Here is a 25,109-nt window from a genome sequence, read left to right on the forward strand (position 1 = left end):
TCTATCAGCCGTCTTCTTGTTCACTAACAACCTATAACCTAGAAATTCGATTAATTTGCGCCTATTTTTAATGAGTAAAACCTGCATAAGTGCAATTAACATGGGGGAGATAGCCCCAGCAGTCATTCCAGGTAAAATCTCATCTGTTGGGAAATTGGCTGGGTACCTTCACACACAATTCAAGTTAGTACCTTTGACATTTCCTCAGTGCTATTTGCCCAAATAACGATTTCACAGCTCCTGCACCACATGGTTCCTCCCTTGCTGACGTAAATTGAAGTGTTTGGGTGTAACCTATGCCCTTTATTAAAGATTCATGGTACAATCAGGAATTTATCATGGTATTTTGTTGCATTTATGTCTATTTAAAGAGAGATTCTGCTGACATTGGAAGACCTGACAGAGCAATTTAAGAACTGACTGCAGGTAGCTCAAACACCTTCCAAAGTTTGAAGAGTATTCTAAGACTAACAAGGAATACTATTTCCAGAAATTAGCTGTTGAGATGCTTTTCATTGGCTACTTCAATATTCACAGCTGATTACATTAGCAACATTTCTACATGAGGCATGTAGAATAAATATCTTATCTTATATCTTATCAATTTTTGTCGATGCACCATAGAAATCATCCTATCCGGATGCATGATGGCTTGGTACGGCAACTGCTCTGCCCGTGACCTCAGGACTCTGCAGGAGTTGTGGACACAGAAGTAACCAATGAAAAGCATCTCAGCTACGAGTTAATGAGACAAACCTCAAATATCACAACACAATGTGCACAGCATTCTGAAGGGGAAGAGTGAAGAGTCAGAAGTTGTGCTCCATGTTGGTACCAACAACATGGGTAAAAGGAAAGAAGTCCAGACAGATTTTAGAGAGTTGGGAAAGAGGTTAAAAAGTAAGAGCTTAAAGGTAGTAATCCCAGTCCCAGTGCCAAATACTAACAAGTTAAGAAATAAGAGGACAGACAAAATGTATGGGTGGCTGGAAACATGATACAGGAAGGAAGGATTTAGACTTCTGAAGTTTTGGGATGGTTTCTTTTGCAGGTGGCACCTGTATAGATAGGGTAGTTAACACCTCAACAGGACTGAGATAAATATCTACGCAAGAGGTTTTGCTGGTGCCTTTGTGAAAGTTTAAACTTGATCAACCAGGGGGTGAGAACCTGAGAGGAGATTCAGGAGGGAGAGAAACAAAGCTGACAGTGGAAGTTAAGAATGTGGAGGATGAAATAAGTAAGGAGCAGAAACAAAGGCAAGCAGCAAATTGGACCAGAATAAAGAAAAAATGTTTAAAGGCACTGAATTTAAATGCACATGCTTCAGCAACGAGGTGGATGAATTAATGCACAAATAGATATAAACGGACATGATTTAATTGCCATTACAGAAACCTGACTGCATTGGTAAATTGGTTTATCATTGTCACATGTACTGAGCTACAGTGGAAGAACTTGTCTTGCATACAGTTCATACAGATCAATTCATTACACAGTGCAATGAGGTAGTACAAGGTAAAACAGCAACAATGCAAAATAAAATGTTACTGTTACAGAGAAAATGCCGTGCAGGTCATAACGAGGTAGATTGTGAGGCCAAGAGTCCATCTTATCGTACCAGAGAACTGTTCAATAGTCTTATAACAGTAGGATAGAAGCTGTCCTTGAGCCTGATGGTACATGCTTTCAGGCTTTTGTATCTTCTGCCTGATGGGAGAGGGGAGAAGAGAGAATGTCTGGGGTAGGAGGGGTCTTTGATTATGTTGGCTGCTTTACTGAGGCAGCAAGAAGTGTAGATAGAGTCCATGGAGGAGAGGCTAGTTTCCGTGATGTACTGAGCTGTGTCCACAACTCTCTGCAGAGTCCTGCGGTCATGGGCAGAGCAGTTGCCATACCAAGCCGTGATGCATCTGGGTAGGATGCTTTCTAAGGTGCATTGACAAAAATTGATAAGATATTTATTAGTCACATGTACACCAAAACACACAGTGAAATGCTTCTTTTTACATTACTGAGAATGTGCTGGGGCAGCCCGCAAGTGTCACCACTCTTCCAGCACCAACATAGAATGTCCACAACTTCTAACCTGTACGTCTTTGGAATGTGGGAGGAAACCGGAGCACCTGGAGGAAACCCATGCAGACACACGGGGAGAACGTACAAACTCCTTACAGACAGCGGTGGGAATTGAACCCGGGTCGCTGGCGCTGTAATAGCATTGCGCTAACCGCTAATTGGTGAGAGTCAAAGGGGACATTTCAACTTTCCTTAGCCTCCTGAGGAAATAGAGCCACTAGTGAGCTTTCTTGGCCATGGCGTATACATGGTTGGACCAGGACAGGCTATTGGTGATGTTCACTCCTAGGAACTTGAAGCTCTCAATCCTTTTGACCTCAACACCGTTGATGTAGACAAGAACATGTGCACCACTCCCGTTACTGATGTAAATGACCAGCTCTTTTGTTTTGCTGACATTGAGGGAAAGGTTGTTGTCATGACACCATATCACCAGGCTCTCTATCTCCTTCACTCCGACTCATCATTATTTGAGATACAGCCCACTGCAAACTTGTAGACAGAGTTAGAGCAGAATCTGGCCACATAGTCATGAGTGTAAAGGGAAAAGTGTAGGGGGTTGAGGATGCAGCCTTGTGGGGCATCAGTGTTGAGAATAATTCTGGTGGAGGTATTGCTGCCTATCCTTACTGGTTGCGGTCTGTTGGTCAGGAAGTCAAGGATCCAGTTGCAAAGGGAGGTGTTGAGTCCCAGCTCTCAGAGTTTAGAGAAGAGTTTGCTTGGAATTATAGTATTGAAGGCGGAACTGTAGTCAATAAACAATAGTCTAACATAGATGTCTTTACTGTCCAGATGCTCCAGAAATGTGTGTAGGGCCGGGGAGATGGCATCTGCTATCGGGGACCTGTTTCGGCGGTAGGTGAATTGCAGTGGGCCGAGGTTGTCTGGGAGGCTGGGGTTAATGTATGCCATGACCAGCCTCTTGAAACACTTCACGATGGTGGATGTCAGACCCACTGGGCAGTAGTCATTAAGGCACGTTACCATGTTTTTCTTAGGTACCAGGATGATAGTGGCCTTCATAAAGCAGGTGGGAACCTCAGATTGAAGCAGGGAGAGGTTAAAAATGTCTGCAAATACCCCTGTTGGCTGATCTACACAGGATCTAAGGACACCGCCAGGGATACCATCTGGGCCAGACGCTTTCCATGGGTTCATTCTCCGGAAGACTGATCTTACATCCTTAACGGACCAAGGGTTCAGGTGCATTAGAGGCTGTCGGGGTGGGTGGTGACATTCTAAACTCCTTCTGTCCAAAATGTGCAAAGAATGTGTTAAGCTCATTGGGAACGGATGAGCTGTTGTCAGCGATGCTGCCTGACTTTGTATTGTAGCCCATTATAGCATGTAACCCCTGCCACAACTGATGACTGGTCTGGGACTTGATTTTGGCCTCCCTGATAGCTTGGACAACAAAATAGCATGGTGACTAAAGTTGAAGATTAAATCTTCCAAGGTATTCAGTATTTGGGAAGCAGGAGTAAAATGGAGAATGAGATGGGGTGCAGTTAATCAGGGGTAACATGAGTAAAGAAGGTAGATGGGATCTTGGTTCAACAGATCATGGTATAGAATTGGAATCGGTTTGGAGGTAGAAGGGGGAAGAAGATATTGGTGGGGGTTACTTAAATAATCTGGCTGAGGGAAATAAAAGTTATATTTCCAAGTTAGTTGATAACATAAAACTAAGTGGGAATATGAGTCGATCTGAATAGTGATGAGGATGCAAAGAGGATTCAGTGGGATATAGACAAGTTCACTAAGTGGGCAAAATCATGGCAGATGGAGTGCAATGTGGAAAAGTGTAAAGTTTCCACTTGGTGATATGCAAAAGGACTTGAATATCCTTGCACACAAATCAATAAAAGCTAACATGCGTATACATCAGGCTTGAAGCAATATTATGTTGTTCTTTTGATTGCGAGAGGATTTGAATACAAGGGCATTATGTAGGGTGCTAGTGAAACCATACCTGTGGACAGTTTTAATCTCCGTGCCTAAAAATTATCTACTTACTATAGAAGGAGTGTAGCGAAGACTCACCAACTGATTTCTAGGACAACATATCTGTCATATGAAGAGAGATTGAGTAGGGTAGGCCTCTTTTGGAAGAATGAGAGATTACCACATTGAAGCATACAAAATTCTTGGAGGGCACAACAGGGTAGATGTAGAGAGGATGTTTTCATTAGCTGAGAATTCTCGAACTAGGGATCACAGTCTTAAAATAGGGGATTGACATTTAGGACTGAAAAGAGGAGAAACTTCTTTACTCAGAGGATATTGAATCTTTGGAATTATCTAACCCAGAGGATTGTGGAGGCACATTCATTGATTGCATTTGAAACTGAGAATGATAGATCTATGTTAAAAGAATGAAGGGATTTGGGGATAGGGCTGAAAAATGGTGGTTAGTAGAAAATTAGCCATAATATTGTTAAATGGTGGAGCAGACGAGGGGCTGAATGTCCTACTCCTGCTCCTATTTCTTATATTCTTAAGAGAACCTCATTTCGAGAGGTATAAAGTATAAAAGTTAAGGAAGTGTTGATGAGGCTCTACTGGGCACTGGTGAGGCCTCATTTGGAATACTGTGTGTAGTTTTGGGCCCCATATCTTAGGAAATATGTACTGATGTTGGAGAGGGTTCAGAGGAGATTTACGAGGATGATTCCCAGAATGAAGGGGAGCGTTTGATGAGCGTTTGTCGGCTCTTGGACTGTACTCACTGGAGTACAGGAGAATGAGAGGGGACCTCGTAGAAATGTTTAGAATGATGAAAGGACTGGGCAGAGTAGATGTGGCTAAGCTGTTTCCCTTGGTGGGTGAGTCCAGGACCAGAGGGCACAATCTTAGAATTAAAGGGTACCAGTTTAAAACAGAGATGAGGAGAAATTTCTTTAGCCAGAGGGTAGTGAATTTATGGAATTCCTTGCCATGTACAGCAGTGGAGGCCCGATCATTGGAGGCGTTTACGGAGGAGATAGATAGGTATCTAATTAGTCAAGGTATCAAGGGATATGGGGATAAGGCCAGAAATTGGGGCTAGAAAGGAATAGTTTTTTTTTCCTTTTTTCTCTTTTTCTTTAACTCATGGAGCAGACTCGATGGGCCGAATAGCCTACTTCTGCTCCCTTGTCTTGTGTGATATCCTGTCTTGTGTGTGAGAAGGATGATCCATCTGTGGTTAATTAAGAAAATTGAATATATTATCAAATTGTACAGATTAATGGTAGGCCGGAAATTTAAGAAATGTTTAGGAATCATCAAAAGATGACAAAATCTATCTGCTCCCTATGTTTTTGAGAGAAAACTAGCAAGAAATAAGAAAATGCATAGGAAGAGACTTTACAAGTCTATAAAAAGAAAGAAATTAGCAAAATTAAATGTTGGTTCCATTAAGGATGACACTGGGGTGGTAATAATAACTAATTAGGAATTGTAGACTTTGAATAAATATTTTCTAAGACAAGATAAGATCTTTATTAGTCACATGTACATCGAAACACACAGTGAAATACATCTTTTGCGTAGTGATTTTGGGGGGCAGCCCGCAAGTGTTGCCTCGCTTCCGGCGCCAGCCTAGCATGCCCATAACTTCCTAACCTGTACGTCTTTGGAATGTGGGAGGAGACCGGAGCACCCGGAGGAATCTCGCACAGACATGGGGAGAACGTACAAACTCCTTACAGACAGTGGCCGGATTTGAACCTGGGTCACTGGCGCTGTAAAACATTATGCTAACCACTATGCAACCGTGATAGATAACATTAAATACCCCAATACTTAAGAAACATTTGGGACATAAGGGAGCAAGGAACATAAAGCAATCATGATCACAGGGGAAAATGTACTGACAAACTAATGACACCAAAGACTGCTATGTCTCAGGACTTGATAGTCTGCATCCTGGGGTTGCTTTATTTATGATCCTCTAAACCTCCCTAGATTTTGGAAAGGTCCAGCAGGTTAGTAAGCCATAAATATAATGCTCCTGTTCAAGAAAAGAGTGAGGCAGATGAGGAAAATAAGATTGGGAAAATGCTGGCATTCATTATTAAGGAAAATTTGGCAGGAGACTTAGGAAATCATAATGTACTTAGAGACCACATGGTTTTATGTAAGGGAAATTGTGTGTGACAAATTTATTTGAGAATGCAATGAGAGGATGAAGTGAAACAATTTTCCAGAAGGGATTTGATTAGGTGCCACATAAAAGCTTACTGCATGAAGTTAGAGCTTATAGAATTGGGAGCAATATATTAGCATCAACAGAGGACTGGGTAAACAACAGAAAAAGAACGTTGGGATAAATGGATCATTTTCAGGTTGGTAGGCTGTAAGTAGTGAGATGACATGGAAATCATTGCTGGGGGTTTATGTATAATTTATATTAATGACAAAGACAGATAAATCAGCAAATTAAGAGGATGTAATGAGTTTGTAAAGAGATAGATTAAGAGGGTGAGTAAAAATACAGCAGTTGGGGCATAATTTGGGGAATTGTGAGAATCTCTGCTTTTGTAAGAAGAACAGAAAGTAGAATATTGCTTAACTGGAGGGAGATTACGGAATGCTCCTGCAGAAGGGGATCTGGGTGTACTCGTAGATGAATAGCAGAAAATTAGCTAGCAGGTTTATCAAATAACTGGGAAGGCAAATGCAATATTAGGCTTTATTGAAAACGGGGTGGAATATAAAGGAAGGGAAGAATATAATAGGGACATACAGAGTAAATGGCAGGGACGTGAGGAATGTCGATATACAAAGGGATCTAGGGGTACAAGTCCATAACTCCCTGAAGTTGGCAATGCAGGTGGATAGGGTAGTGAAGAAGACATTTGGTATGTTCACCTTCAAAGGCTGAGGCATTGAGAATAAGAATTGAGGCATCATGTTGTATTTGTCTAAGACATTATTTTGATTGCACTTGGAATATTGTGTACAACTTTGATTGTCATAAACAGGAAGGATGTGGTAGCAATAGAGAAAGCGCAGAAGAGATTCACCAGGATGTTGCCTGAAACAGAGAGCTGTATTTATAAGGAGAGATTGGATAGCTTGGGTTTATTCTCACTGGAATGTAGGAGGCTGAGGGGTGACCTTATGGAGGTTTATAAAATTATGAGGATCATAAATAGGATGGATAGAATATTTTTCCCAGTTCAGAGGAGTATAGAACCAGAGGGGAGACACAAGAGGGACTGCAGATGCTGGAACTCTGGAGCAACACACAAAACGCTGGAGGAACTCAGCAGGTCAGGCAGCATCCATGGAGGGAAATGGACAGTCAATGTTTTGGATTGAGACCCTTCATCAGGAAAGAAAGATGGGAGATAGCCAGTATAAAAAGGTGGGGGGGGAAGGGGTGGATCAAGAGCTGGCGGGTGATGGGTGGATCCAGATGAGAGGGTGGTGATAGGCAGGTGAAGGAGGAGGAGAGTGAGAATGATGTAAGAAGCTGGGAGGTGATAGATAGCAGAACCAGAGGGCACAGGTTTAAGGTGATAGAGGAGAAATTCAAAGGAGATCTGAAGGATAAATTTTTCACACACAGGATGGTGGTCATATGGAACAAGCTGTCACAGGAAATGGTAGAGGCAGATATAATCACAATGTTTAAAAGGTATATGGACAGGTATTTAGATAGGAAACATGGAGGGATACAGGCTTATTGCAGGCAAATGGGATTAACATAGATAGGCATCCAATTGGGCATGGACAAGGTGGGCAGAAAGGGCCCATTTCTGTGCTGTACGAATCTATGATTCTATATTGGCAATAGCCGTAGTTCAGAGAAGGTTCACAACGTTGATTCTCTTACTTACTCTCTTATCTATCCTTTAGTCAATCCTCTATTGATGATAATGCATTTCCCCAAAACCACTGGGACCTAATTTTGTGTAACAACCTTTTCTGTGGTATTTTGTCAAAAGTCTTTTGAAAAGCCAGCTATACTGCATCCACTTGTTTCCCATTATACACTCTTCTAATTAGATTTTAGATATCTCTCTTAGATTAACCAAATGTCATTTCCCTTACATAAAACAATGTTAACTCTAGTTACAATAAGGCAGCAACAAGTGTCATGCTAACTTGTCTACAGTTCTCTGCTTTTTTTTCTCTCTCTTAAATACTGAATGGCATTATGTTTACTTCTTTCCAATCTGCTGGACTTGTTGTGGAATCTCTGGAATTATGGAAGGTTGCCATCAATGCATGTGTATCTGTTTTTGAACCTTTGAATGCAGGCTGCCATTTCCAAGGAAATTTGTCAGGTTTATCTACCTTTAATTTCTCCAGTACGTTCAGTTTAGTGATAGTAATTACCTTTAGTTACTCACTGACTTTTTCCCCTTGGTTCCCCAGTATTTCTGTTACAGTTATTGTCTCTACCACAGCAAAACAATTTTTTTGAAAAAGTACTTAATTAATATTTCAACAATTACTGTTGCCTCCATCTCTAAAAGGGACCTTTTCTCCCAATCCACAGGTTTACTATTATGTTCAACAATAATCTATCCATTTCAGTCTAACACTTTCCTTCAGTTAATCATGTATGGATTGTCTTTTACATAGAATTTGTACTTCTCAATGGAATATACGTTTCTTAAGAGTTAAGAAACATTTCATCAAAATGTTTGTCATTGTCCACTGGCAAATCATTTGGTCTAATTTTTCAGTCTTTGCCTGGCATTGCAATGTGGCCCTCAACCCCCTTTGGTTGGTTTTATTTAATTTCAATTCTCTGGTTTCTAACCAAAATTTGTCTGATTTTTTTTTTTGAGAGATTTAAAATTCTGTCACATTATGATCAATTTTCCCTAGGGGATCCCTTACTATAAAATTTTTAATTAATCCTGTTTCATTACACAAGACAAGTTCCAAGATCACCATTTCCCTAGTTGATTTCATGATGTATTACTGCAGGAAAGTCTTCTGAATGCATTCCATGGACTCATACTCCGAATTACTTTTGCCAGTTTGATTAGTGCAAATAAAAATTAGACTCCCTCACAATTATAACATAACTGATTAGAAACAAAATCAGTTGATGAATAGAAGTGAGATACAAAAGGAGGAGATTATTGTGAAGGCAGAGTTTGGGATATGATTCGGGAGACTGAGGCTCGGAGAGGTCTCATATAATTCAGTGGTGCATTCTGGAAAAAAGGAAGAAGTCAATTACACCAAAATTGGAAAGAGTAGGATTAAAGGCTGTTGGCTTTAGGTGAGGTGTTAAAACAGAGTATTTCAGTGCTTTTGGTAACAGCACTGATGTCCGCGTATATTAGGTGTAGGGCCCTGTGCTAAATAGTATATATTGCACCCTCCATCCACTCAAACAATGTGTCACAGATACCAATTTCTGCAAAAGTGTGTCCAGATACCTTCTCTTGAATGTGGCTTGGTCAAGTGCCAGGGTGGCAGATCCATATCCATTATATAAAATGTAGACGACAGTCCTGTATCAGGAAGTTTGCCACCACAGATCCCATATTCAGAAGTAAAGAGAAGTGATAAAATATTCTCAGATTGGGTGACAAGACGAGTGCACTGTGTCCTCTCACCTGCTCAGCATCAGCATCTCAACAGCATACCTTACTTTTGGTGTTGGAGAGCTTTTGCTAGTACCTACTGCAACATAGTGTCAGAAGATTAGTTAGGAATAAAGATTTCTCAGAGTCATTTGGTCCTTTAACGGTATTGAGAGAAAGGAAGCATCCTGGCACCACCATGAAACATGGCCAGAAAAATTTCTATGGCCAGTCAACCCATTCTGCAATGCTTTCAGTAATTTGGCCCATCAGTGTTTGAATCATACATAAGATACCAAATTCTGTCATAATACCTTGCTACTGTAAAGCCCAACAACAGTGCATGTTGAAGAGTTTCAGCTTGAAAGATGGCTACATCTTTGCTGCATATCGCAAAGTCAATCTATGGAATAGGGGCCATAGACTAAAGGAGGAAAACCCACCTTGAACCCATTTTATGCCATGCTGCCTCTGCTCAGTATTCATCAAGGAGAAGATAATGTGCTGGATTGGCCTATCATTTGTCCATAAACTCAGCTGGAGCAACAGATCTTTTTCCTTTCACTCTGGGCTGCTGCCTGCTAATTTTCTCTCACTACAGCCTTGTGAAATACTCTGATGTCGATATCACTTTTAATGATCGCCAGAGGCTTTCTGATTTTCTTTGTCCTCCCACTATCGTATTTTCCTTCATTTGCCTTTAGACCATTACATTTGAATTACTTATAATTTTTCTCTTCTTCTGTCATCTTCTGACATCCTTATACTTGCCTGAAATCAGACAAGAAATTTGAGTGCTATTCACATTTGGGATTCAAGAAGAGGCCTGAAAGCAGAGCAGATCAAATTAGAACTATTTCACATCTGAAGACAAAAATCATATCTAATGCATAACCAAAGGCAGAAACAGCAGTAAACACTGAGGTCCCATGATCAGTATTAAGAGTTTGCTGCAGCTATGGTAAGTTGAAATATTGCAAGCCTAATTTTCAGACAGATATGTACACTACTTGTCCAGCTTTGCACTGGGAGTGGGTGACTCACTGAATGTAACATGTACAAACAGAGCTCAACACTCAAAGATTTAAGTTCCATTCTTTATTGGTTCCATTGTTACCAGAAGTGCATATTTTGGAGATATGTTTGAAATTGACTTTGATGTCATAAGGTTATTGAATAGTCTGTTGAGATTTGCCTCCAAAGTTGCACATAAAAAGGTGTAATGGCTATTCAGGTTAGGTCCTCTGAAATCTACACAACACCAACTTTAGATTGGAGGTAATATGAGAAGCTTTCCCTGGTCTCAAACCCTACTTCCCTCCGTATCTACCCAAGAGAATGGGTATAAAAAACATCCACGAAAACAGGCAGTCAATTAAATAAGCAAGAACTGCATCAGCTTCATTCAGCCCTGTGATAAAAGCCAGATGAATTCCAGGAAAACTTGATATCCATATTGCCCTGTTTGTTTCTATGTCCCTTGAAGTGAACTTAATGTTGTCTTAGCCAAATATTTCGATCTATTCCAAATATATATTCCAAATATATTCCAAATATATTCCAAAACTTGGTGTCACGTCATACATGATTGTTTACCAGCCAAAGTGAAATTTTACAAATGAATTGGTATTGTTATTCTTCTATCTAAGGTATAATTGGAATAAAACCACTCTATCTAATTTATTTTAAATACCATTTACATCCCCAAAATATATATGAAATGACATCCAAAAATGCTTTAATTATGGGATGTTAATGAGTGTAAGGAAATAAACACTCTGTTCCATTGAATATGTCCACATGGATAACAGAAATGATCCAATGTTTGACACTTTGCTTTCAAAAACATTTGTTTCAGAAACAGTAAACTGAATCAAATGCTACTATTCGATAGAGTGAACATGTCAGAATCTTTATCGTTATGTTGAGCAATCATACTTGAGATTATTTACATCAATAAATTATATAGTGATATACAGTATTGCCCTCCAGCATATAACAACTGTTGATAAATAACTATGGAAAAATGGAGAGTCTCTAAAACTTGCATTTTAGTGAAATTTATTTAGAATGGTTTATTTTTGTCATTTTCCCACACCCCATCTAGTTAGATTACTTTTCTTTTTATCTGAGCTAGTGACAGTTGTGGTTTGTTTTGTTCTTTTCAATTGCTCCTACTACAAAAGGAGTGAAACAGTGGAGGTGGTGCCAGATCAAACATCCCATTCAGAAGCTGAACTGAGTGAGCCAGCTGAGGAAATGAGGTATTGATCCTAGATAGATGGTGTTGTGTACAATATGAAGTTTGATTAACTGCTTAGTTACCGCTAGATCATATCTTAGTGAATCCCTGAAAACATTAGACTCCACTTCATGTTTCTGAGGAAATAAAAAAATAAATAAGAATGAATAGAAGAGGTGTTAAAATGTGAAATATAAAATTACTAATGTTTTTGCCTTTTCTGTTGCTTTATTTCCTGTTGATAACAAGGCGGCCAAGATTTTTATTGAAGACTGATGCAATATCTGTGCTGTTGCTCAGAATGCATAAGGTTCATTCTCTGTCTTGTTTTGTCTCTCTTTTTTATGTCTTTAGTTTCTGGTCTTTGTAGTATGTTACTCATCATTTATGTTTTTCTCTTTATATTTTGCTTCTTTAATTTAAGAGCTGGTGAATGCCATGAAGTGAAAAGAAGTCCCACTGTCTACCGTTTGGCTTTCTTCCAATTTCTTTCTGCTTTTATAAATCAGATTACCCTCAGGATACTTTTGTTACTTCTCTTCATTTGTACCTTTTCATATTTGGTGTTCATGCAGCCTGTTTGAATAGCTCTTGCTTTGTGTCATTCTGTTTATAATTGTAAATGGTCAGTCATTCCACTTTCAGTCTCAATACGTTGCACCAGCTCACATTCCCTCAATCTACTAACTTCTGTGTACCTCCCCAGTTGCACAGCTTTTAAGAATAAGCTGCAGAATTTGATTATACAATGTTGAGCACCTTGTTTGGTTGCACTATATTGACCTATCCCTGAATTCCACCTCTTTGGTATTTAGAATCCCACTCTCACAATTCCTAATGTTGCTTTAATTGTATCAGTATTGCTGCGCTACCATCCAACCCCTGTCTTATCCCACCCTTAGTAATTATTCCTCAGTACTTTATTGTACATGGATTCCTTCTGTCATCCATCCTCTGTTCATTTTAATCATTTTGTATTAAGCTTTAAGATTCTCAAAAGTCTTTGGAAGTAAACTGCTATAGTGCTAGTACTTCATGACCAGACCACCACTTTTCATTCAATGCTCCCCCTGCCTATCTGATTAAGTTTTTGCTTTCACCCCAATACTTATACCATCTGCATGCTAGGGAACTATCATGTCTTGTTCATCTTGCCATTTCCAGTTCCTTTGTTGCCCATGTGAGAGTTTTCATTGATTCTAGTTTTGTTCGATTTCTGACTTCGTGCCTGAATATTGGCCACTTGACCAATATTCACCAGTTGACCTTCCATTCCTGCCCCCAAATTTTACTACTTTAAACAACACTTAAATTTAGTGTTAGCAAAGATAATTAACACTTAGAGTCTTGTAAAATCTTAAGATTCAATAGAAGAGGTGAAAATTTGAGACCACATATGTCTACAAAAACAGTGAATTTTTAATAAAGCATATAAGAGCTTGCTGAGTAAGGCAGGAAGTTAGGAGATGTGACCGAAAGCTTTGTTGGATTTTTTTTGAGTAAATTCAAAGGAGGATCTAGAAGGAGAAGCTGGACTTGGCCTCTGGAACCGAAGCTGAGATACAGAGAAGGGATAATGCCTAAATGGCTGGTTCTAAAATAATGCGGGGTTTAGTGAAATTTGAGATGCTGCAGATTTTGTACATCAAGCTCACAAAGACATTTAAAATTAAGGCTGTGAACTTGAGCCATTTGGAAATGGGCACCAATGTAAGTGCAGGACATAAAGTTGAACAAAATCCATGCAGTACAGTTTTCGACAAACAGTTTTAAGTGATACCAAAAGAGCAAAGATTCCAAGGTAGGAGTGGAAACCTAAATCCCATAGAACCTTCTGCTCACAGAGTCACCACCTGTCATCTTTTTTGTCATGCAGGCTTACAGTAGGTTTCCAGAAAATATAAGCAAGAAGTACAATTGTCTAGAAACTGAAGTTGATGTGTTAAATGGACTCTAGCACCAAGTTGGGGGTCACCAAAAAATCTTTGTTGGGGTATCCTCACTTTAAGAAATTGCTTTGTTCAGGCCCCATGCCATGATTCCACTTAGTGCTATGATCAGGCCACTCCCTTGTGATAACTGGGGATCACGGATCTTAGCAGTTATCCCATCGAGACTGCAAGCTTTGTAAGTGCTGCCTGACTGCAAAAGACAGCACTTTAAAGTCAATGTTGTGGCTGCAGTGAAAATGTAAGCAATGACCTAGCTGGGACCTTTTAATTCACATATGGCTCCCAACTTTCAATGAAGGTTGTGGGTCATAAACTTTGGATCCAGTTTCTATCATTAAGTCAGAAGTAAGCACCATGCAGTTGATGACATCATCCCTCATGTTAGTGAATCATGACAGGAATTGCCTAGTCCTTATTTCCTAGGGCAAAGTTTCTGTCAGAAATGGCTGCAAACGCTTGAAAGTATGAATGAAATACTTTTTTTACTGCATAATTTACAAATAAAAACATCGTAAATCATTCCTTTTTAATCCTATTTCTGAGCTGGTCTTGGTCCTTGTATCCTAGGTTTCTTCTCATCCAGTATCCCTTATACTCTCATAATCAGTTCTCAGTGAGTGAACTGACCCACTGATTTTTTCACATTATGAACTTACATGCAAAAAAGATTCATGCATCCTTCGAGACCTTTTAACTTTACATAACTTCCAAATAACTGTTTTTCTGGTAAGCATTTTCTTATCTGCTTGCTCCCAATGGTATGAAGATCCCTTTCAACTGCCACAGCATATCTTCTTTAAGCGTAAATAAGTGTACTTACATTTAAGTGTTATTTTCAAACATAATAAGTAGCAGATTTTAATTTTCATATTATCAGTTCCATATTAGTCCACTTGTGCTTCTCATTTAACTGGACAACACCCATATCTCAAGGTGTGTTTTGCTTGGGGTAAATGAGTTTCTGGTAAAGGTCTTTAAACAGTTGTTGATTCCCATATTGGCATGTGCAAGCTTCTGTGGAACAATGAGGAACAATTTCTACTTTGTTATATTTGGAATATATTTGTTGCCTAGTCCCACAATTGTCAGAGAAGTTTGGCACAGCTTTTTGTCAATTTACACAATTTTTAATCAAAATGTAGGTATGCAGATTTCAAAGATCACAAACGTTTTTAACAGAAGTTTGGAAATGATCAACCAGGGAAATTTCTCAACAAGAATTGTAAATATATGTGGCAAATGCTGAAAAGATAATGGGCTAACCATTCTTTGCAGAACATTTCTGTGACTTCCATGTATTTAAGAATGCTTCATTCCAAAGTACAGTTGCAGTGAAGGAAGCTTTGAAATTCACTTTTAAACCAAACTCTTTTCCCAAAACAGCCACTTAGGGAATGATTTCAGCAAATATACATTCATTTTGCTGAATGGGGCAGCACAAGATCAAGATTTGCATTAAAACTAACAGTCACATTCTGCAGGTACCCATATGTTTGTGATAACTAATTTTGAAGATGTTCAGTGGATACGTGTGGAAATGAATTGATGAAACAAAATCCTTCTTTAGATATTCTAATCCATACCTCTGCTGTTCTTTTAGACACGATAGGTATAGACACCTGGATTTTGGAACAGTTGAGATGGAGCTGTGTAGCTCTAGAAGCAGGAGTTATTATATGTCTATTATTTTTGTTGATCTGGAAATCACCATCTTCAATCATATTGAATACATTTTTAAGATTAAACTGACAACAATATGTTTTACATGTTCCATTTCTTCAAAGATTTAAGCCTTCAAAGTCCTCTCCTATGCCCTGAATCATCTGAATAAAATGTGATTCATAGATCTAGCTGAGTTGCATTATCTATATTGGTATTTAACACCAACATAAACAATAACATCTTGCAATTATGTAGAACCTTTAATATGGTAAAAGATCCCAACATAGTAAACTGCTCTCAGCAATGAATGATGTTTCCATAAATACAATAAGTGGCATTTGGGCTTTGACTAACTGTTTTATGTTATTAAGTTTCTTTCTTGAGCTTCAGTTTCTATGAAGTGTTTTGTCTTGTTCATGAATAATTTTAATCAGACTTATAATTTTTGGTTATATTTTTGTAAAAAAAGATCAACCAAGATAAGGTTTCTTTTGCAGTCATTTAACAAAGGGATCAATCAACTTACTTCAAATAAGCTAACATATACAAGGCATTAGCAGGCGGGGAAATCTGATGTTAATATGTAAAGGTTTCTGATAATATGGCAAAAATTATTCCTAGGTCTTTATTTTTCCTTTCTGCTTGGCTATTTCAATTTTTTGCATATTATTATACAAATTGTTTGGATGCTGTATATCATTTGAAACTATGGCATTTTATTGTTCTTCCTTACATAAGAACGTAAGAAATAGGAATAGGAGTAGGCTATCTGGCTCGTCAAGCCTGCTCCGCCATTCAATAAGGTCATGGCTGATCTGGCCGTGGACTCAGATCTACCTATCTGCCTTTTCCCATAACCCTTACTTCCCCTACTATGCAAAAATCTATCTACCTGTGTCTTAAATATATTTAATGAAGTAGCCTCTACTGTTTCCCCAGGGCAGAGGATTCCACAGATTCAGTACTCTCTGGGAAAAGCAGTTTCCCCTCATCTCCATCCTAAGAAAAGGTCACCACAATTGCATGTTAGGAAACAAAATCTGGGCATACCCATCATGAGCGTTCCCCATCCTATTATATATCCAAAAATAACTTTTTTTTCTACATCTGCATGATAAATACTGAAATATTTACAAATCCACAAATGAAATTCAACACCAATTTGAGCTCCATTGGAGCACCAGGATGTTGAGTGGTTCTGTGGAGCTGCAATGAAAGTTGAGATATCAGTCTTGATTCTTATTGTTGATTACTTTTCACACATGCTTTCTGGCAGTCCTCCCAATGTACAAACCAATTCATTGCACATACCCATCTGCCGCCTTCATAGGCTACCTGATCAAAGTTCCTGGTTTTCCTGTATTTGCAATGGCTCCTACTTACTATCTGCTTCAAATTTAAAATTCTGATTATTCCTCCATCGCTTTGCCTCTTCCTATCTCTGCAATATACTCCAACCTTGAAACCTTCCAAGGTATCTGTGCCCCTCCATTCCGCTCTCTTTGTGCCCCAAAATGTAATCACTCCACCATTGGCAGCTGTATATTCAATTAAATATTTTGCATTGGAATTCCTTTCCTAAAACCCTCCATTTCTCTACTACATTTCTCCTTCTTTAAAACATCATAAAAGCTACCACTTTGACTAAATTTTGGTCATCACCTAATGTGGCTTAGTATGAATTATATTTGGTTTGATGGTGCTCCTGTGAAAAACCATGAGATTACCATGCTAAAGCTGCAAAATAAAATGGAATAGTTATTTTGTTGTCCTCATTTAAGCAAAACCGACATTTGACTTTGCCGCCTTGTGAGCTTGTTCTTGTGCTCCCTTTTTCCCTGTGTTGGATTTAGGCCCTCATAGCTAGTGTGTCACCGCATGCAGATTTTATCATATGCTCTCCTTTCAATTACTCAAATGTTAGGATCAGAGCTGATGGCTGTAACTTTGAGAGTGAATCACAATATATTTTTTCCATTATTGCCGTCTTGCTACTCTCCTACTACCTATCCGGGTTGCGTTTCTTCAGTATCCGAAGAACAAGGATAGATTGTTAGTGAGGGGACTGCCCATGAGTAGGAGAACAATAAAAAGCAGAAAGAAAAGAGGAAAAGGCATGCAAGAGCTATGAAGGTGGATTGCCATTCCTCCTTAATCTTAGTCTGGTCTCTAGATCATTAATGACAGAAATTGAGAATGAGATATTAATCATAATTTTAGCATTATATGTGATATATTGTAGTATTAAATATTAATAGAAGACTTTTATTGATTATACAATTATTTAATTAGTGACATCATGTTACAGTTTGGCACTTAAACACAGTTGCACACTCTGAAGCCCCTTGGGTCTTCTCAAACCCCTTGAAATAAAGCTTTTTTTAAACAGTTTGTTAACCCTTACACTTATAATGCAAATATGTACAGAATACTTATAGATTTTTAGGTAAAATTAGTAAAATCAAATGGCTATCTGATTAGTCATTCTGATGCAGATATAGAACAATACTGTAAAGAATTCTCTTGGTATCAGCTAGGACTTGGGTTTCAGAGAAGAACTCAGTGTTAAACATCTGAAATTTAATTGTGCAATACATATTTTCAACATTGAAAACTGATTTTACTTGGGACGTGAATGTAAAAAAAAACTGCAGATGATGGAAATCTAAAACAAAAACAGAAAATGTTGGAATTATTCAGCAGTTCATGCTGCATCTGTGGCATGAGATACAGAATCAACGTTTCAAGTTGAAGACCGTTAACACTGAAAAAGTTACGAAAGAAGCTTGTGGAGCTGCAGGGAAGGTGGGGGAGGGGGATGAATCTGATAGGACAAAACCAGGGTGACCATAAGCTGTAAACAAGGCTATCTGGCTAATGAGTGAATGGAAACAATTAGAGAGTGAGAATATAGACAAAAGAATGTGGGAGTTGCAAAATGCAGAGCAGAAAGATGTGCCAGGCAGGTCATTCCACTCCTTGAAAGAAAAAAAGAATGGGGAAAATAAAAACAAACTGAGCTGATAATACAGATGGATGACTGATATCGACCGACAAATCAAGTTTCCTGAAATTGTAGAATTCAATATTGAGTACAGAAAGCTGAAATGTGCCCAGATGGAAGATGAGGTGCTGCTCCTAAAGCTTGCGTTGGGCCTCACTGTGACAATACAGGAAGCCACAGACTGATAAGTTGGAGTGGGATGGGAAATTAGTGGCAGGCAACAGGAAGCCCATGTGGTCCACCACAGTGGACCAAACACAGGTGTTTCACAAAGCAATCACCAAGTCTGCTCAAATGCAGATTTGGGATGCTTTGCATTACTCAGAAAATTCAATCAGATGCTGCTTAGCATGATTTCTGCACCAGTTGCATATGAAATGATATCAATTCCCATGTATGGCTTCTCTTGGAGGGGAATTTGAACTAACTAGTTCTAGCAGTGATCATTAGAGAAACAAAGGACTGCAGATGCTGGAATCTAGATGAAAAAAACAACAAGATGCTGAAGGAACTCAGCAGGCCCTGCAGCATTCGTGGAGAGAAACAGATGGTCAACTTTTTGGGTCAGGACCCTTCTTCAGGACTGGAGATAGGCAAAGGCGAAGCCCAATATATAGTTGGGCGGTGGTGAAAAGAGCAGTGATAGGTGGACAAAAGTGGGGAGGCGGAATGGGCACAAGTTGGTAATAGGTAGATGCAGGTAAGAGATAGTAATAGGCAGGTGTGAGGGAGGAAGGGAGAGCAGATCCACCAGGGGATGGGTCAAAAGTATGGAGGCATGCGCCCCATGGGGGGAGGGGAGGAGAGGAAAAAATAGGTGAGGAGAAAAAAAGAGAGGCTAGGGAAGGGAAGAAAAGAAGAGGGAAGGTGGGGGGATGGGTTTGCATTTACTTCAAGTGGGAGAATTCGATGTTCATTCCATTAGGCTGTAAAATCCCAAGACGGAAAATGAGCTGCTGTTCCTCCAGTTTGTGTTTGGACTTCTCCTGGCAGTGGAGGAGGCTGAGGACTGACGTATCTGTGATGGAGTGAAGGGGGAATTGAAGTGACTGGCAATGGTTTTTCTTCTCTTCTCTTCCCTTCCCCAGCCTATCTCTTTTTTTCTCCTCGCCCTTTTTATCCTCTCCTCCCCTTCTCCCATGGGGCGCCTGCCTCCATACCTTTAACCCATGGCTTGGTGGCTCTACTCTCCCCTCTTCCCTTGCATCTGCCTATCACTATCTCTTACCTGCATCTACCTATCACCACCTTGTGCCCACCCGCCTCCCCTCTTTTGTCCACCTATCATTGCTCTGTTTTCCCCCCTATATATTGGGCTTCCCCGTTTCCTATCTTCAGTCCTGAAGAAGGGTACTGATCCGAAACGTTGACCACCTGTTTTTCTCCATAGATGCTGCCTGGCCTGCTGAGTTCCTCCAGCATCTTGATGTCTTTTCATCTAGCAGTGACCATTGTTGGGCATTCCCAGGATAATTATGTTTTAATACACTAGCACTAGATTGGGAGCATGTAAGTAAGTCCCATATTTCCTTTGATCTTTCAGCTACTCCACCACATTGTACCAAGCTCTCCCACCCCTACTTTTCTCCTGCTGATTTCCCAAGGCCCAAGCCCTGAACATCTGATCCTTAACAACCTACTCCCTCACCACACAATGATCCAAAACTCTGATAGTCTTCTGGTAGCCCCTACACCAAAGACCAAACCATTATCGTATGATATCTTTGAGTCCATGATGCACCCTCCACCAACTGTTCTCCCAGTTGCTCCCTGAGGGCTTAACTCCACTTCCTTGTTTCACTCATCCCCCACTACAGCCCCCTGACCAATTATCAGATCACTGTCCCCTTTTTTCTTTCAGATCTCCCCACCCCTCCCAGTCACATCCAATCCGAGGTCCTCATCCACAGCTGGTGGTTGACAGCCATCGCTCCTCACTGAAACATGCCTGAGGTGGCACAGTTTCAACCACTGAAATGCACAATGTCCTTTCAGTTTTATCTGATTCCTTGGGCTTTAGACCCTATTGAAATCTGCAGCATCCCAAGGTAACAACCATTCATTTGGGTGCACTAGAATTTCTGAGCATGACCTGATTGACTATTTGTCTATGCAAGAATTGAATAGATACTGGAACCAAAGAACCATAGAACACTGCAGCACAGAAAACAGGCCATTCGACCCTTATAGTCTGTGCTGAAACATTATTCCACTAGTCCCACTTACCTGCACCCAGTCCATTACCCTCCAGACCTCTTCTGTCCACGTATCTATCCAATTTATTCTTAAAACTTAAGAGTGAGCCCGTATTTACTACGTCAGATGGCAGCCCGTTCCACACTCCCACCACTCTCTGAGTGAAGAAGTTCCCCCTAATGTTCCCCCTAAACCTTTCCTCTTTCACCCTAAAGCTATATCCTCTCATACTTATCTCTCCTAATCTAGGTGGAAAGAGCCTACTCACATTAACTCTGTCTATGCCCCTCATAATTTTATAAACCTCTATCAAATCTCCCTTCATTCTTCTGCGCTCCAAGGAATAAAGTCCTAACCTGTTCAGTCTTTCCCTGTAACTGAACTCCTGAAGACCTGGCAACATTTCTAGTAAATCTCCTCTGTACTCTTTCAATCTTACTGATATCCTTCCTATAGTTAGGTGACCAGAACTGCGCACAATACTCCAAATTTGGCCTCACCAATGTCTCATACAACCTCACCATAACATCCCAACTCCTATACTCAATACTTTGATTTATGAATGCCAGAATGCCAAAAGCCTTTTTTTACAACCCTGTCTACCTGTGACGCCACTTTCAGGGAATTATGTATCTGATCTCCCAGATCCCTTTGTTCCTCTGCACTCCTCAGTGCCCTACCGTTTACTGTGTATGTCCTACCTTGCTTTATTCTTCCAAAATGCAACACCTCACACTTGTCTACATTAATTTCCATCTACCATTTTCTGGCCCATTTTTCCAGTTGGTTCAGATCCCTCTGCAAGCTTTGAAAGCCTTCCTCGCTGTCCACTATGCCTCCAATCTTAGTGTCATCAGGAAACTTGCTGATCCAATTTACCACATTATCATCAAGATCATTGATATAGACAACAAACAACAATGGCCCCAGCATAGATCCCTGGGGCCTCCAGTCTGATAAGCAATCATCCACTACCACTCTCTGTCTTCTCCCACACAGCCAATTTCGAATCCAGTTTACAACCTTTCCATGGATACCTAGTGACTGAACCTTCTGAACTAACCTCCCATGTGGGACCTTGTCAAAGGCCTTACTAAAGTCCATGTAGACAACATCCACAACCTTTCCTTCATCTACTTTCTTGGTAACCTCCTCAAAAAACTCTACAAGATTCGTTAAACACGATCTACCACGCACAAAGCCATGGTGACTATCCTTAACCAGCCCTTGGCTGTCCAAATACTTGTATATCCGATCTCTCAGAACACCTTCCAATAATTTACCTACTACTGATGTCAGGCTCACCGGCCTGTAATTACCTGGTTTACTTTTAGAGCCTTTTTTAATCAACGGAACAACATGAGTTACCCTCCAGTCCTCTGGCACCGCACCCATGGCTAAGGATATTTTAAATATATCTGCCAGGGCCCCTGCAATTTCTACACTAGTCTTTCTCAAGGTCCAAGGAAATAGCTTGTCAGGCCCAAGGGATTTATCTACCCTTATTCGCTGTAAAGCAGCAAGCACCTCCTCTAATCTCTATATGTTCCATGACACTATTGCTTGTTTTCCTTCCTTCCATATCCACTATGCACGTTTCCTGAGTAAATACTGATGCAAAAAAACTGTTTAAGATCTCCCCCATCTCCTGAGGCTCTACACATAGACGACCACTCTGATCTTCTAGGGGACCAATTTTGTCCCTTACTATCCTTTTACTCTTCACATACTTGTGGAAACCCTTTGGGTTTAGCTTCACATTATCTGCCAAAGCGACATCATGTCTTTTTGCCTTCCAGATTTCCTTCTTTAGTATTTTCTTACATTTTCTATACTCTTCAAGTACCTCATTTGTTCCTAGTTGCCTATACCTGCTATACACCTCTCTCTTTTTCTTAACAAGAGCACCAATATCTCTTGAAAACCAAGGTTCCCTATGCTTGTTAACTTTGCCTTTAATCCTGGCAGGAACATGTAAACTCTGCACTCTCAAAATTTTGCCTTTGAAGGCCTTCCACTTACTGAACACATCCTTGTCAGAAAACAACTTATCCCAATCCACTCTTCCTAGATCCTTTCTCATTTCCACAAAATTGGCCTTTCTCCAATATAGAACCTCAACTTGGGGACCAGACCTGTCTTTATCCATAATTAACTTGAAACTAATGACATTATGGTCACTGGACCCAAAATGCTCACCTTACACATGTTTCTGTCACCTGACCTGTCTGGTTCCCTAATAGGAGATCAAGTATTGCATTCTCTCTCGTTGGTACCTCTGTATATTGATTTAGAAAACTTTCCTGAACACATTTGACAAATTCCAAGCCATCCAGCCCTTTCACAGTGTGGGAGTCCCAGTCAATATGTGGAAAGTTAAAATCCCCTACTATTACAACTGTTTCTTACATCAGTCTGCTATCTCACTACAGATTTGTTCCTCCAATTCTCTCTATTGGGCAGTCTATAATACAACCCTTTTAGTGTGGCCACACCTTTCCTGTTCCTCAGCTCCACCCATATGGCCTCTGTAGAGGAGCCCTCTGGGCTGTCCTGTCTACACACAGCTGTGATATTTTCCCTGACTAGTAATGCTACTCCTCCCCCTTTCATCCCTCCCCCCATCATGTCTGAAACAACGGAACCCCGGAACATTAAGCTGCCAGTCCTGCCCCTCCTGCAACCAAGGCTCACTAATAGCAATAGTGTCGTAATCCCACGTGCCAATCCACGCCCTAAACTCATCTGCCTTACCTACAATACTTGCATTGAAATAGATGCACCTGACAACATTTCTATCACGTACAAACCTTTGATTTCTGTCTTTACCTGCAGTCCTCGCGTGACTATTTTCCTCCTCCACCTCACTATCTGCTCTAACACTCCGGTTCCCCTCCTGTAAATCTAGTTTAAACCCCCCAGAGCAGCACTAAAGAAGAAGAAAGAAACTCAAGGCTATGGGAAATGATTAGAGAAATCGGAGCTTGACTCTTTTTAAAAAGTCTATATGGATACAATGAGCCACATTCGCTCTTCTCTGAGTGGTACCATTCATTTTTTTCAGGTATGATCACTTATCTCAAACTCTCTACCACCCTCCTCTCTGGAATATTTTGATTAATTACAACCTCTGTTGCTTCTTGGAGCTGGAAACTGCCAAGTGAACAATGACGTGTGCATTTTTGAGTTGTGAATTATTGATTATTTTATAAGTTTATTTTATTGCAAATCCACTATAAAATGCTTAAATGATTCTCATGAGGACTTAAAGTTTTCTAGGTGAGTTTGAAGACAAAAGGACTCTATATTAATAAATTTTAATTTTAATATGTAACTGATTTGGAGTTATGCAGGAGTTACTGTGACTGCTGAAGGATCACTTAAAAATAGCTTGACATTGCTGTGGCTGAAAATGGTAGCAGCAGCAGCAGACCTTTATGAGCACAGCAATTTTCTACTGGTGAAAACGAGAGGTCATGGATTGAACAACACATCTACTCATTAAGCACATTGTAACTAACACTGCTGATATTTGACCCTCATAAGCCACATACAAAGTTCTATTGTTTCTTTGTAATTTTTATGTGGAGGGAAAAATAATTTGGCAGCTCTGATGGAACCACCTGAAGTCTGAACATTTCTACAAAGGTGAGAGCAATATAGCCAAGTGTTCTGAGAACTCAGTTCTTCCACTTGAAAACTTCTACTCACAGAGACACGGGAGCTTCCTTGCATTGCCCCACAGCCACGCTCCATTTTGAGTTAGCCCAAAATTGAATGGAACTGTCTGAAAAGTGATATAATTACATTATTGAAATTGCTTCCTCAGGCTGTTCATTTTGGGTGCCATATATGTTATCACTTTGCTTTTGATATCTTTAACAAAAGAAACAAAAACCAGCTCCAGCTGGGAATCTAGCTGGAGAAGCATTTGTTAATATTGCATCATCTATTTTAGTCCTTGAAATGTAAATTCCTAGTAGCTGAAGTCTAGTTTTAAATTGTTCAATGAATCATTAAAATCCTAAATGCACTATGGCAGATGGGAGCAGATGAATTGCTAAACTACTAAAATACCTATACATATTTAAATTTATTTGCAAAACACTATTTTTTGGCTGATATCTTGAAGTAATGTGCAAAGGGAAAGTATGAGAGCATGATGTAGTAGCAATTAATTTGGACAATTTGGTATTGAGAAAATGCATGTACAGGTATGGAATCTAAACTCTGAAGGTTATTTTGCGAGTCAAATAGTATAAAGCTCTCATTATTGAATGTTACATTAATACTCATGATTACTTCAAATATTTTATTTACTGTGCCTCAACTATATAATAGTGTTTTCTATTAAATCTACATTAGCATTTGGAGCTCTTGTGTATTTTGTAAAAAGAGATTGATCAACTTGACTCATTTTCTTTCCATCACAGGTG

General features: G+C 39.8%; 1 protein-coding gene across 12 annotated transcripts in view; it reads left to right on the plus strand.

Moving 5' to 3' along the window:
• Positions 1 to 25,109, plus strand: part of rims2a (regulating synaptic membrane exocytosis 2a) — an 830,253-nt gene that overhangs the window by 571,488 nt on the left and 233,656 nt on the right. The window lies entirely within an intron of this gene.

Source organism: Pristis pectinata, chromosome 9 (assembly GCF_009764475.1).
Source record: "Pristis pectinata isolate sPriPec2 chromosome 9, sPriPec2.1.pri, whole genome shotgun sequence".
NCBI lineage: Eukaryota > Metazoa > Chordata > Chondrichthyes > Rhinopristiformes > Pristidae > Pristis > Pristis pectinata.